Raw genomic sequence first — 13006 nt, forward strand, 5'->3', positions numbered from 1 at the left:
TTTTTGTAGAGACAGAGTTTCACTTTGTCGCCCTCAGTAGAGTGCCATGGCATCACACAGCTCACAGCAACCTCCAACTCCTGGGCTTAAGCAATTCCCTTGCCTCAGCCTCCCAAGTAGCTGGTACTACAGGCGCCTGCCACAATGCCCAGCTACTTTTTTGTTGCAGTTCGGCCGGGGCTGGTGCCCTGCCCGCTGAGCCACAGGCACCGCCCAAGAGATGGTCTTTAAAAAAAAAAAAAGATGACATGGTGAAGACAGCCTACTATCCCTCTTGGGGCCATCAGAGCAAGCAACCCCTGAGGAAGGAAGCCTCTAAATCAGCTTTCTACATATAAAACTGGGGAGTACTAAGACCCAGAATCCATACAGCTAGAGAAAAGAGCCAGCCATAAAAACAGACGCCTTCTGCTCCAACCCATCCTTCAATCCAAGTAAGGTACCCACTCAGTGAAGCAGGATGAGAAGCCCTGAGTTATGACTCCTGCCTGCTCCCAGCCTTTAACGAATGTAATAGGACTTGCTTAGCTGCTTCTCACTGATCTCTCCTCAACATCCAGGCCTGGCGAAGGGGCAACCTGAGACCTCACCCCAGGCCTCCTCTCAAAAGGAAGCTTCAGATTCTGGATTGGCATCTCCTTTCAGACACTCTGGCTCATTTGTGACATCTTTTCCATTACAACATGGCTAAACACCTCAGACTCTACCCTCTGTGGTCTTGGGACTTCTTCACACTGTAACTATGCTAGGACCCCAGGTGTCACAACTGGCTAGCACTGTTCACTTTCTCTTGGCCTACACAGAAACCAGGCCCTCCCCTTCAAGCTGTCAAACTTCCTTATTCTCATCCTTTATAGTCAAATCTTAACCTCTTCCACACAACTTCCCAACATAAGCAAAATTAAGCCTGGTCTCCAAGGAGTCCCCCCACTAACCTAGGGCAGCTTCCCTCTCCTGTAACTATGAAACATTACCCTTTTATAGACTATGAGTCATTTAAACAGAAGTGTCTTTGAAGGGGACAGTCAGAACTCAAAGCAGGAGAGACCCCAAGATCTAGGACAAAGGTGATTTTAGTAAAGGGGTAAAGGGAAAAAAAAGAGGAGCTTTCAAGAATCCTCAGGATACACATGCTCTTGACCTTCCAGAGTAACCCTCCTCTGCATAGTTACTAGGATAGGTCTTTGTACTGAGATAAAGATAGCCAACCTCAAATAGCAGTGTCATGTAAAATAAGCCATGTTCTTGGAATTGTAATAAAAGTATGTTGAAAGGAGGAACTCCTGGATGAAAGGAAGATATAGTGGATGTCAAGAGCCTAAAAGTGGTGCTGGAGAGGAAGTATCCAGCGTGGTCCAGCAGAGAGGCTGACCTGAGAGAGAGGGTATAGTTCCTGTTTGGCAGGCAGACAACAGTGATCCAATAGGCCACCAAAGCCTGATGAAAATACCTCTTAAGGACACCCGACTCTCTCGGCCTTGAGCCTGTATTCATCAAGCAAACTTCTAATTTTAATTACATTTTCCAATGACTCTGATACCAGTAAGTTGCCAGAAAACAGCAGGATAAGTATTATGATCTGTGTGGCAAGGACATGTCCTGTTATAAATTAGTAAATTTAACATTCTGGTGTGTACTGCTCTCTTGGGTCTTTGAAGAACACAATCCCAAGTATGTTAATTTGAATTTCCAGCCTCATAGAAGTTAGAAGAGACATGAGGCCATGATAACTCCACCAAAGAGCAGAAACACTAGGAAGTTCAGGTGGGAAGAGCCTCTCCTCCCTGACTGGTTTTAACTCAAGAGTTCGGCACTCTGTGGCATGCTTTGTCATAACATTCTGTCCAGCAGGATGAGGGCAGGTTATGCTGCTGCCATCACACAGGACATGTACCACCTGAATATGTTTACTCAAAATCAGAGAAGCCATGGACTCTATATAGTCATCTGCAAAGCAACACAGATGAAGTTACTGCATGTTTTCTGCCACACACCTATTTTCACCGGTCTAAAGACCAGGGAACTCTTATCCAGAGTAAAAGCCGTGAGATGAGGACGAGTGTCTGTTTTCAACCTGTCTTGCCTACAGCTCAAAAGCCTCAGTGCTGAGCAGTCAACACCCTACACAACATTCAAGGCCCTCCTGTATCTGGAGGTCTCCATGTAATGTCATGAAGCCCACTCTGGCCACCCACTTGGTATTCCTCACGTTATTCCTTCTTGGAACGCCTGTCCCCTTTAACCTCTCCCAGCCAAAATCCTTCTATGCAGTCCATCAGTCAAAGTTTCTCTAGCCCTGGGCTGTCCAATAAGGTAGTTACTAGCTGCATGTGGCTATTTAAATTAGTTAAATGCAAATGGAAAGTCAGTTCCTTAGTCACACCAGCCATATACCAGTATCTAAGAGCCACATGTGGCTGGAAGCTTCTGTATTGGATGGCACAGATTTCCATCATTGCAGAAAGTGCTTTAGGACAGTGCCACTCTGGCCCTTGACCTATACCTTGCTCCACTGTGCTTTATCTTCCCCTGTCCACTCCCCTCCCCCTCCCCTACACTCCCATAGCACTTTGGTATGTATACTCTCTTAGAACCTGCTGGTCTTTGCTTTGCCTTGTATGAAGATTGAGTGTGTAACTCATCTCTCTTCTCCATGGATTATAAATTCCTAGAGGGCAGAGACTGGATCTTATTTCTTATTCAGCTTCATATGGAAGCAATATGGGCCGGAGCACCTCACACAGAATAGAGGATTAAAAAGGTGTTTGCTGAACTGAATGCAACACTGTCTCAGAAGCCTTACCCCTAATCCACTGCCCAAGTTCCAAATTGGAGGACAGATCCTTTCCATCGCAGAAATCCTAATAATTGCTAAGGGGTCCCAGTCTAGCGCTCCCCAAAGAGGCCAGGAATCTTTGTTTTCCTATTCCTCTGCAATCCATATGGAGGTTGCAAGCAAATGACCAGGACTGGGTTGCTGGCAGTAAAGCTAAAAATAGCCACAGAACCAACAGCATGGAGTTAGCAGGACTTGTTGCTAAGGAGACCAGTCATAGAGAGAGCAACTAAGCAGGGAGAAGGTGGCAGATGTGTACCCGGAGAGCAGAGGCCATGTTGGGAGGACTCTAAGTTGACAGGGGTCCAAGGCTCCCACCTAGTGATGGGCTTCTGCCTACTAGCAGCTCCTGAGTAATGCTCTAAGCAGGGCAAATGTTCCCCCATCCCTCAGTAACCCATCTCCATGGAAACCACCAGGACTGGGGTGAAGTACCAGCCCCTAGAAGGGAGGCCCTGCCTGGAGCTGGTTGTTATGGCAACATCCCCCCTTCCTGTCATTCTCTCTCTCCTGGCTTCTCTTGAGGGGGAAAGATGGGAGCCTAGTCTTGGCTTAGCCAGCTTGACCAGGCAGCAAGCACCTGCTTTCTAACAAGATCAACCTGCAAGGGCTCTCCAGAAGCTCCTAAGAACCCAGAAGGGCCAGGCAGTCCCCAGACATGGCAGAGTGTCCTTTTCTTTCCATGAGGGCCCTACAGATCATGTTGCCAGGAGAATCCTAAAGTTACCTGGGCTTAATTGCATCAGGATCACCCAAGGAAGATTTTATAAATACAGATTCTTGGGCTCTACCCATACAGATCCGCAGGCTTAGTGTGGGGCCCAGGAATCTATTAAAACCCCTCTAGGTAATTCAGATACTAACCAGGTATAGAAACCGCTGATATCCTGGCTGTTTGTTAAAATGAGAAAACTGAGGCCTCGAGGGGACTGAGCCCACCTGAAGGGTCGGCGCCATTAACTGAAGAGGAAGTGGTCTGGATAGAGGAGAGGCAAGAAGAGACGGAGTTCAGCCCCCTCTCACACACACACATCCCCACCTCTGTGCCTTTCCCTCCTGTTCCCCTTTTCCAGCCAAATCAGCTGTTGTTTGATACTGAATTGTGATTTAAAGCTAAAGTTCTTGACACAATACAGAAGGTGGGAGGCTAGGAGTCTGGTTCCCAGAGGGTATAGAATGGTGGCAGCCCAGGCAGATGATTCGCACTGAAAGGGAAATCCATCCTCCTTCTGAAGAAAAGCAGAAAGGTCACCATGGCAACTGCAGTGTGCTGGACTTGCTGGGTGCTACACCATCACCCTAAACCTGGGCCCTGCAGCAGAACTTCCTCCCTCAGTCTGGGGAGAGGAATGGCATTTGGGCAAATGCTATGGGTCTAGTTTCAGGACCTGGAAAGAAGCTGTGTCTGCCTAAAGCACTGGAGCACCTGGAGGAGGTAGGCTGGTGGAAGCCATGGGCCTCCATGCTTCTGTGACAGCCTAATTGTGCACCCACCACACATGAAACCACAGCCCTCATTCAAGGCAGCATGCAATTAGATGGTAGATTATGCGGCAGAGATGCTTTTTACATGCACTGAAGGAAACCCGAGGATGCTGGTTTTGGTAGAGGCAGGAAGACTCAAGGGAAAATGGAACAGCGTAAACTAGGAATGGGCACGACCTCCCAGGTGTATCAGACAGGAATGGCCAGATTGTGGAGGGCATCTGTAATTGCATTAGCTTCCTGGCAGATGAGAGCAGAAATGGAAAACACAAGCATAGCCTCATGGCTATCTGTTAGGGAGGCAGAGCACGAGGAGACTGTCGTGCGGTAACACATTAGATAAATTGTTCTGAATATTGAACTTCTGATCAAGAGAGCAAAATGCTAGAAAGCCTCTTCTCGCTTACCCTTGACATCTCAAGCAGCCCTGGTTCCGCCTGGTTCCCCCATTCTCTCCCTGTGAGCCCTCTACTTCCTGATGGTGTACACTGGGAGCCCCAACTTGGCAGACCTGCCACAAGGCTTCTGGGCTGCCTTCTTCCCCACTGTGCCCACCTACCTTCTCTATCCAGCAGTTTCTCCACATGGCTCATCCTTTCTGGTGACTTTCATCCCCTAACTGGGAACTGCAAGGTCTGCACAATGCCACCTTCCAGTGTGTCTAGGGGCCAAAAGGAGGGCAGGAGTGGGGAGTGGCAGACCTCACTGGCCCCCTCCCAGGAAATCCAGCCAGCAGGGTTGTGGGGATGTTGGCGACAAGTCTTGAGCTGAGCAGGGCATTACAGCTGCTAGCAAGACCTTAAAGAACTTCCTAGCTTCTTTCCATCCTGGTTTCCTAACCAGCCTAATGGCACCACAGATACCTGCTAAATAAGATCAAAGGAAGTCAGGAGGAACTGACAAGTGAGAGGTAGAAGGAACCTCACTCAGGAGAGGTTTGCTTTAGGACTGTTGTCACTTTGCTTTAGGAACTGGAGAAGTGTTAATTTTATACTAAGATGGGTGTGGGCAAAAGGAACCTGGTAAACCTTAACAACCTGACCTGTTTTCCCCCCATCCCCAGGCTCCAGGGGTCAAAGGGAGGAGCCTAAGGCACTAGCATTCAGATTCAGGCAGGCAGACCCGCTCAAGTTTCAGGATCCAAAGAGAAGACGCAGGAGGAGCCCAGTGGACCCGCATCATTGTAACTACAGCTGGGAACAGCAGGAACCCTGTCATCTCCATCCCAAAGGAAAAATTTAAATTCCTGGGCCAAGGCCTTTCCGGTCTCCTCCCCCTACACACACCCTGTTTCGGGTGTTCCCTAGGTCTGTCAGCCTTAGAGCCACACTTGTTCCTCCGCTCAATAAGCTATCTGGGCTGTAGGTCAGAATCACCGGGAGAGCTTTGGAAACTACTAAATTCCTGCAGAGATTAATCCAGCTGAGCAGCAGGGTTTATACAAAACAAAACTCCCAGGTGACCCTAATGTGCAGTGACACCCCCCCACCCTCATGGGTGATACAATAAATGCCTTTATCAATGCATCTGTTTGGAATCTCTTCTGTGCTGGATACGATTTACTTTCATGTAATCATTTGAAGCTTGGTGATTCTCAAACTTTAGTAAGCCCCAGAATGATCTGGGGTGCTAGCTAGAAAAATCAGATTTAGAGGCACCAACCACCCCAGAGATTCTGCTTCAGTAGGTTCAGAGCAGGGCCCAGGGATATGAGAGTTTAATGCATTGCCCAGGCAGTTCTGATAGGGGAAACCTACATTTTAAGCAACACTGAATTCAAATAGTATTTTTGGTATGTATAAAATAAGTTTGACTCAGTTTTTAGTTTCCAGTATCACCTAGAGTCAAATAATATTTATGCTGCCCACCATTCATTGACTAAAGAGGAATAGGGGAAGAGTCAGATGGCATCTGTGAAGAGCTGCCACTGACGAGGGGTCAGTTAGGAACGTGGTGAAACTCGAATGCACTGTACACACTGCCATGAGCGGGAGTGCGAATGGAGAGGTGAAGGGGGAGGGGTGGCCTCAGGGACTCAGAGGTTGAAAGGGCTCCACAGAGTGGGGGTGGGGGGCTCAATAGGCCCCTAATTAGTGCAAGAAATCCTTACAGATGCTGACCTGGTGGCCATCTGTTCCCAGAAGTCCCATGTCCCTGTGCCGGTTATCCTGATCCTCTCTACTGGGACTGCTGACTGTGCTCTGGGCTCTTCTCTTCCTGTCTGCTGCCTGTGAACCCCTCCACCTCGAGGACTCACCAGGCTGAGTCCAGACCTACCTTTTCAGCTGCCCACTAAACCGCTCCCCCTCAACCTTCCAGCTTCTCAAAAAAGCTTGTCTAAAACCTTTCTTAAGAAAATACCCTCACGGGCGGCGCCTGTAGCTCAAGGAGTAGGGCACCGGCCCCATATACCAGAGGTGGTGGGTTCAAACCCAGGCCGGGCCAAAAACTGCAAAAAGAAAAGAAATATCCTCTCGACCTTGGCGTAGGCAGAAAATTCCTAGAGATTGCATACTAATAAAGGGCAAAAAATGGACAAATTGTGCTTTATTAAAATTAAAAACTTCTACACCGGGTGCAGTGGTTCATGCCTATGGTCCAGCTACTCAGGAGGCTGAGGCGAGGAAGGATCACTTGAGCCTAGGAGTTTGAGGTTGCTGCAAGCTAGACTGACGCCCTAGCACTCTAGCCTAGGCAACAGAGTGAGACTCTGTCTCAAATAAAAATTAAAACCTTCCACTTATTAAAATACAACCTTAAGAAAATGAAAAGTTCATCTGTACCTTCTTGCCCCAAACCTGCTCTTCCTCCAGGATTCCCCATCTCAGATAATGATGCCCGCAGTACCAGGCAGGTTTCTCCCTTCCCTCTAACCAGGACCGTTCAAGTCTGCCTTGGCCTCTCAGTCAAGGCCAAATGTAATGCCCTCCTATCTGGTCCTGTTTCTAAACATCCTCTCTGGGCACCCTGACAATGCTACCAGGGTTATCTTCCTAAAATTCACGTCCAACCTCTCACGTCCCTGCTCCCCACTGCAGAATGAGGCCTGAATTTCTCACTGTGGCAGGAAGGACTTTGATGATCTGACCATCTTCCTTTCTAGTTTTATCTCTTCTTACACATCCTCCCCAACCCCCCTGTACCCTGGTTACCAGATCTCTTGCGGCTCCCTAGACCCAGAAGCATCATACCTCCTCCTCTTTGCCCTCAGCAGTTCCTTTTCCTGAAAGGCTTCCTCCTCTTTTACACTTACTGAAATTCTCAAAGGATGCCTGCCTCCTCCTGGAAGCTTTCCTAGATTCCCCAGAAGCTCTCATCCTCCTTTATGCTTTGTGTTCTGCTCTTGGTTCCAGGAGAACAAGCAAGCCCCGTGCTCTGCTTACCTCTGGGGCTTATTGTGAATACTCCACCTCCTCTACTAGGCAATGTGTGCCTCAGGGACAGAGATTGTGTCCAGTTGTTTCTCTCTCTCTCTACATATATATATATATATATTTTTTTTTTTTTTGAGATAAAGTCTCACTATGTCACCCTCAGTAGAGAGCTGTGGTGTCACAGCTCATAGCAAACTCCAACTCTTAGAGTATATACAGGAGGTGGTGGGTTCAAACCCAGGCTGGGCCAAAGCGATTCTCTCTTGCCTTAGCCTCCCAAGTAGCTGGGACTACAAGCACCTGCCACAATGTCTGGCTATTTTTTTGGTTGTAGTTGTCCTTGTCCTTGTTGTTTAGTAAGCCCGGGCCAATTTCAAACCTGCCAACCTCAGTGTATGTGGCTGGGGCTGTAACCACTGTGTTACGGGCACCGAGCCAATGCCCAGCTATTTTTTAGAGATGGGATCTAGCTCTTGCTCAGGCTGGCCTTCCAACTCGGTCTCCCAAAGTGTTAGGATTACAGGTGTGAGCCACCATGCCCAGCCATGACAGTCTTTTTTAGAAGAGTTTTTGTAAGGATGCTTTACGTATGTGCCTCTAGAAGAGGCATATATAGGAGATGTCTGAGAAGCCACGCAAATATTTAATTTAGAATTTATGTACAAGGTAGTCTAGGTGACAAAGGAAACCACAGATTATGATTCTAGCCCCTCACCGCCAACCATTATTAACTCTTAGACTCTCTGGGGTCATCTAGTCTATTTCTGTCACATTACAAGCCTGGCAACTAGAGTGTAGAGAGGAGAAAGATGACCTCAAATTGATCAGCTAATCTGGCAGAAGCTGAGACCAGAAACCAGGCCTCCCAAATCTCATTCCAACATTCTCCTAATCCAATTTCACAACATCATACACATGGTCAGGAGAAAGCAGTAATTCAAGGGCAAGGCTCAGGTCCACATTGAGTGGAGCAGGGAGGGACTGGTCATAGAGCTGAAAAGGAGCCAAACCTCACAAAGATGGACACAGAAGCAACCTGAACAACTGCTGCTCAGGAGGTGGAAGGCCAGGCCAGCTCTCTTCTTCTCCTCTAAACCATACTTTAATTTCATAACAACCCAAGACTGGAAACCATGAAAACTGGGTTATAGCTGAGGCACCTGGATGTACAAAAGTGTGAGATTTGGGGTCTAGTTTTACCCACCAAGCCTCTCATAAGGATATCTACTTACTTAGAGATATCTTAGTTATCTAGTAATAAAACAAGAATTAAAAATACTTACAAGGTTAAATTAGAAAGTATGAGAGTTAAAAGAGTCAAGGTTAATTCTAGACCTTTGCTTTGAATAGTAAGGGATGGCAAGGCTATCCTTTGAAATAAAGAACACAGACAAAAGAAAATACTTCTTACTAAGTATAATAAATGCAGATACTATATTTTGTGATTGTGGTGAAAGTGAATACTAAATAAAGTTCAATGCCATTTTCCCTAGTTTAGGATTTACTGGGGCAGGAGTTGGACCCCAGGCAAGTTACTAGTCACAACCCCCCCCTCTTATTTTCTCACCTCCAAAAAATGGGGTGTTATTTTCTGTGCCCCAGAAGAAGAGAATACTTTAGTGTGCAAACAGCCCATCCACTTAAAGGACAACAGAAGGTCCCTTTGTGACAATTTTCACAGCCTATGGTAAAGGCCAGCCCCGGAAGTCACTACCGATTACGAGCTGTCACAAGAGCACCTTTAAAACATGTTCAGCCGTTTGGTAAAGTATACTTGCTGTGCCTGCTCCAAATGCCATCATGTCCTTCAAGGGTGATGTTATTTTTGAGGCCACCCTGCAAAAGGTCAGGTATGGCAAATAAGTGAGGAATGTCTGCAGGTCCAGATACCCTAAAACTGCTACCCATACACTTGCTAATAATTTGGTTCTAGGCCTCATTGAGACTAGTTGCCACTTTTCCTAGTCTCCTGAACCAGACCAAAGCCCAGGAAGGAGATCGTATCTTAGTCATCTCCTTCTTCCCAAAGGCCCCAGCACATACTACCCTCCATAGTAGGTGTGGAGTGATTGCTTATTAAATGGAATACAGCACAGCAGGAGGTGGCCCTCGGGACATCCACTGGCTGTTCTTCCCCATGACAGGAAGCACAGCCTGTTGAGACCACAGGGCTGTAAAGCCAAGGGAAGCGACATTTGCTAAGTTCATAGAAGTGGCAGCACAAATGGCCAATAAACATATGAAAAGATGTTCAACCTCACTTATTATCTGGGAAATGCCAATTAAAATCATAATAAGATACCATTTTCCCATCCATTTACTTAGCAAAATATTGATGTTGGCAAAGGTGGAAGTCTTCTCATACCCTGTTCACAGGAGCATAAATTAGCATTGACTTTTTTAGGAGGCAGTATGGCAGATGTTTTTTTGTTTGTTTGTTTGTTTTGGTTTTTTGGGGGGGGGAGGGACAGGGTCTCACTTTGGCCACCCTCCTTAGAGTGCTATGGCATCTTAGCTCACAGCAACCTCAAACTTTTGGATTTGCCTCAGCCTCCCAAGTAGCCGGGAATACAGGTGCCTGCCACAATGCCCAACTATATTTTAGAAACGAGGTCTCGCTCTTGCTCAGCCTGGTCTCAAACTCGTAAGCTCAGGCAATCTACCCACCTCAGGCTCCCAAGTGCTAGGATTACAGGCGTGAGCCACTGCACCCGGCCAGTATGGCAGATTTTATAAAATGCAAAACCATATTCCCTTTGACCTGGTCTTTTTCTCTCTAGGTTATCTATCTCAAAGAAACAAATGCACAAAGAGGCATCACCAAGGATGTTCGCTGCTGCAGCGCTTAGACAGTCAGATGTCATAAACAACATAAATGCCCACCAATACAAGAATGGCTGAATAAAATCACGGTAATCCATACAATAGGATGTAATAGTAATTACTTGGCTAGATTGCCCAAACTCATTGTAAGTGAAAGATTAACTGTAAAAAGAATTGTAACATGGTTCCATTTATGTAAAAGAAAAATTAAAATATAAAACTGTGAGGCAAAATTATATGTTTACACATGTACACGGACAGAGAACAACTACGACATGTATACACCAAACTGTTAGTATCAAATACTTCTGGTGAAGGAATTAAAATTATAGAAGGGTGATGCCTGTGGCTCAAAAGGGTAGGGCGCTGGCCCCATGTGCTAGAGATGGTGGGTTCAAACCCAGCCTCGACCAAAAAAAATAAAAATAAAATAAAATAAAATTACAGAAGGAGGGTAGATAAAAGAATGTGTTTGTGTAATACTTATATAAATTGAAATAATTTCTATAAGAATATCAAGCTAATACTATATACTAACTCTGGGTTTAGAATTATCTATTCACTCAGCACTCTTTTACCCTGGACCTTCCACAGGCCAGTCCCGGGGCAGAGGTACCCAGAGGGCCTGCACTTAATAAGGTCCAGTTGGGTAGAGGCAGAAAACAAACTGGTGAGTACTGCACTCACAGAGATGAAACACACCTGGGAGAACAGAGTCCAGTTGAGTCTACCCACAGAAGAGGGACCTTAGCTTGAGGTTAAGGTCAAGGGATGCCCAGGGTTTCCCATCTCATAAGATCTCACTTAAGGCAGCATTCGAACTTGCCCCCAAAAGTCATAGTAAAGGGCACCCTACCCTTTAGGAATGTGATGGCTCTGCTACCTGCTGGGTAGGAGGGGGAAGGGAGAAGAGACTATGAAATTTGGGCCACAGATTATTCCTTAGCATCACTATTTAATATCTATCAAGCATCTAATAAGTGCAAGGATGCTCAAGTTTAGAGTTCCTAGCTTCAGACTGGGAGCCAGGATATGATTTCCTTGTCTTATGGTAATTTAGAATTCAGTTGGTGTGAAGAGATTAATGAGAAAGTCATAACAGCAATGGGCTATTAACTGAGCCCTAAAACCATAAGCAGTGATACAAGCTGGGAGACAGCAAACTTCCCTGGCTAGGTGATGTCCCAGCTGCCTGCCCTAGGTCCCTGTAAGGGCAGGAATAATGAATTAACTGGCGAGAAGCCCTTCCTAATCCTAAATCCAAAGCACTCCCTCAGGGCCCATTGTGCCTGATTATTATGAGGAAGAGGAGACCCAGAAGCTCTCCTTTGGGAGGAGGAACTGTCTCACCTCTGTCTCCACCACTGCCTGGGCTGGGTTGGGCTGACTATGCCAGGCCAAGGATCCCTCAGCTCAAGCCCAGTGGAGGGAACAGCAGAAACCCAGCTGGGGTAAGACTTGGGCATCACCTTACCCACAGGGAGCTTCCCATACTGGCCCCTGCCCCTGATATTCTCCAAGTATACCTGTCAGCACCCCTAGAAATACCACCTGGAGACCAAGTGCTTGGGTTCTTGTCATGTGGAAACCCAAGGGCCCAAGCCCTTAGGACCCCAGGAAAGGGGTTCCCCATTCACCAACTTATCAACTGCTTAGCCAATCAACAAGTATTCACTGAGTCTGCTCTCCCTGCCCAGCATCAGGTTAGGCATGACGGGGAGACATGATTATCATATAAGAAATAGTGGAAAATGCCCCATGAAATACAACTGAGTGCTGAATCCAACAATATTAACAGTAAGGACTATAGGGGTTCAGAAAGAGGAAGTAGTCAGTGTGGACTGCAGAAGTCTTAGAGAGCTTTCTGGAGAGACAACAGCTCTTGGCCTCAACCCTGAAAAATAGATAGGGGTCAGGACAGTGGGAACAAAGGCAGGGAGGAAGGAAGGAGCATGGCAAGGGCAAAGGGGACCGTTCCCTCATAAGGGACTTTCCTGAAGAGAACCACAATTAAGTGGATTGGGTTGATTGTGGAGATCACAGGGTTGACGCCTTGAGAAACAGCTAGAGGATACCTGGGGGGACAATGGGGAGCCACTGTAGATTCCAACATGCAGGGCTGGGCATGTTAAAGCAGAAATTAATACATAAGAGTACTAGTGAACAGGTTAAGGAACAAGAATGGGAGGTGGAACAGACAGAAGACAAACGCTTCCCAGTTCCGGCATAAATTCCCACGTCAGCCTCAAGGATGGAGACTATACCCCATTTTCCTCATCCATTTGTTTTAAATTTAATTTGTTTTGTGGTATTCTAAATTGTAAGTTTTGGAGAGGGGAAAACCTCAGGAGGTTGGTAATCTTGGGCAAAAGGAATGACAGGGGGAGACGCGTAGAAAAGAAAAGTAATGGGCTTGGCACCTGTGGCTCAAGCGGCTAAGGCGCCAGCCACATACACCTAAGGTGGCGGGTTCGAATCCCCAGCCCGG

At 46.9% G+C, this 13006-nt stretch overlaps 1 protein-coding gene across 5 annotated transcripts in view; it reads right to left on the reverse strand.

The window, feature by feature from the left end:
* DNMT3A (DNA methyltransferase 3 alpha) overlaps positions 1-13006 on the reverse strand; it is a 104148-nt gene that overhangs the window by 21008 nt on the left and 70134 nt on the right. The window contains exon 1 of one of the 5 annotated variants that reach the window (XM_012803765.2): positions 9263-9276. The exons of the other annotated variants lie outside the window; for them this stretch is intronic. The gene's annotated coding sequence lies outside the window, so the exon portion shown is untranslated. Of the gene's footprint in view, positions 1-9262; positions 9277-13006 lie in introns of those variants that run through there. 5 annotated transcript variants of the gene reach the window in all.

Source organism: Otolemur garnettii, unplaced genomic scaffold (genome assembly GCF_000181295.1).
Source record: "Otolemur garnettii isolate 467f Iridium unplaced genomic scaffold, OtoGar3 scaffold00022, whole genome shotgun sequence".
NCBI lineage: Eukaryota > Metazoa > Chordata > Mammalia > Primates > Galagidae > Otolemur > Otolemur garnettii.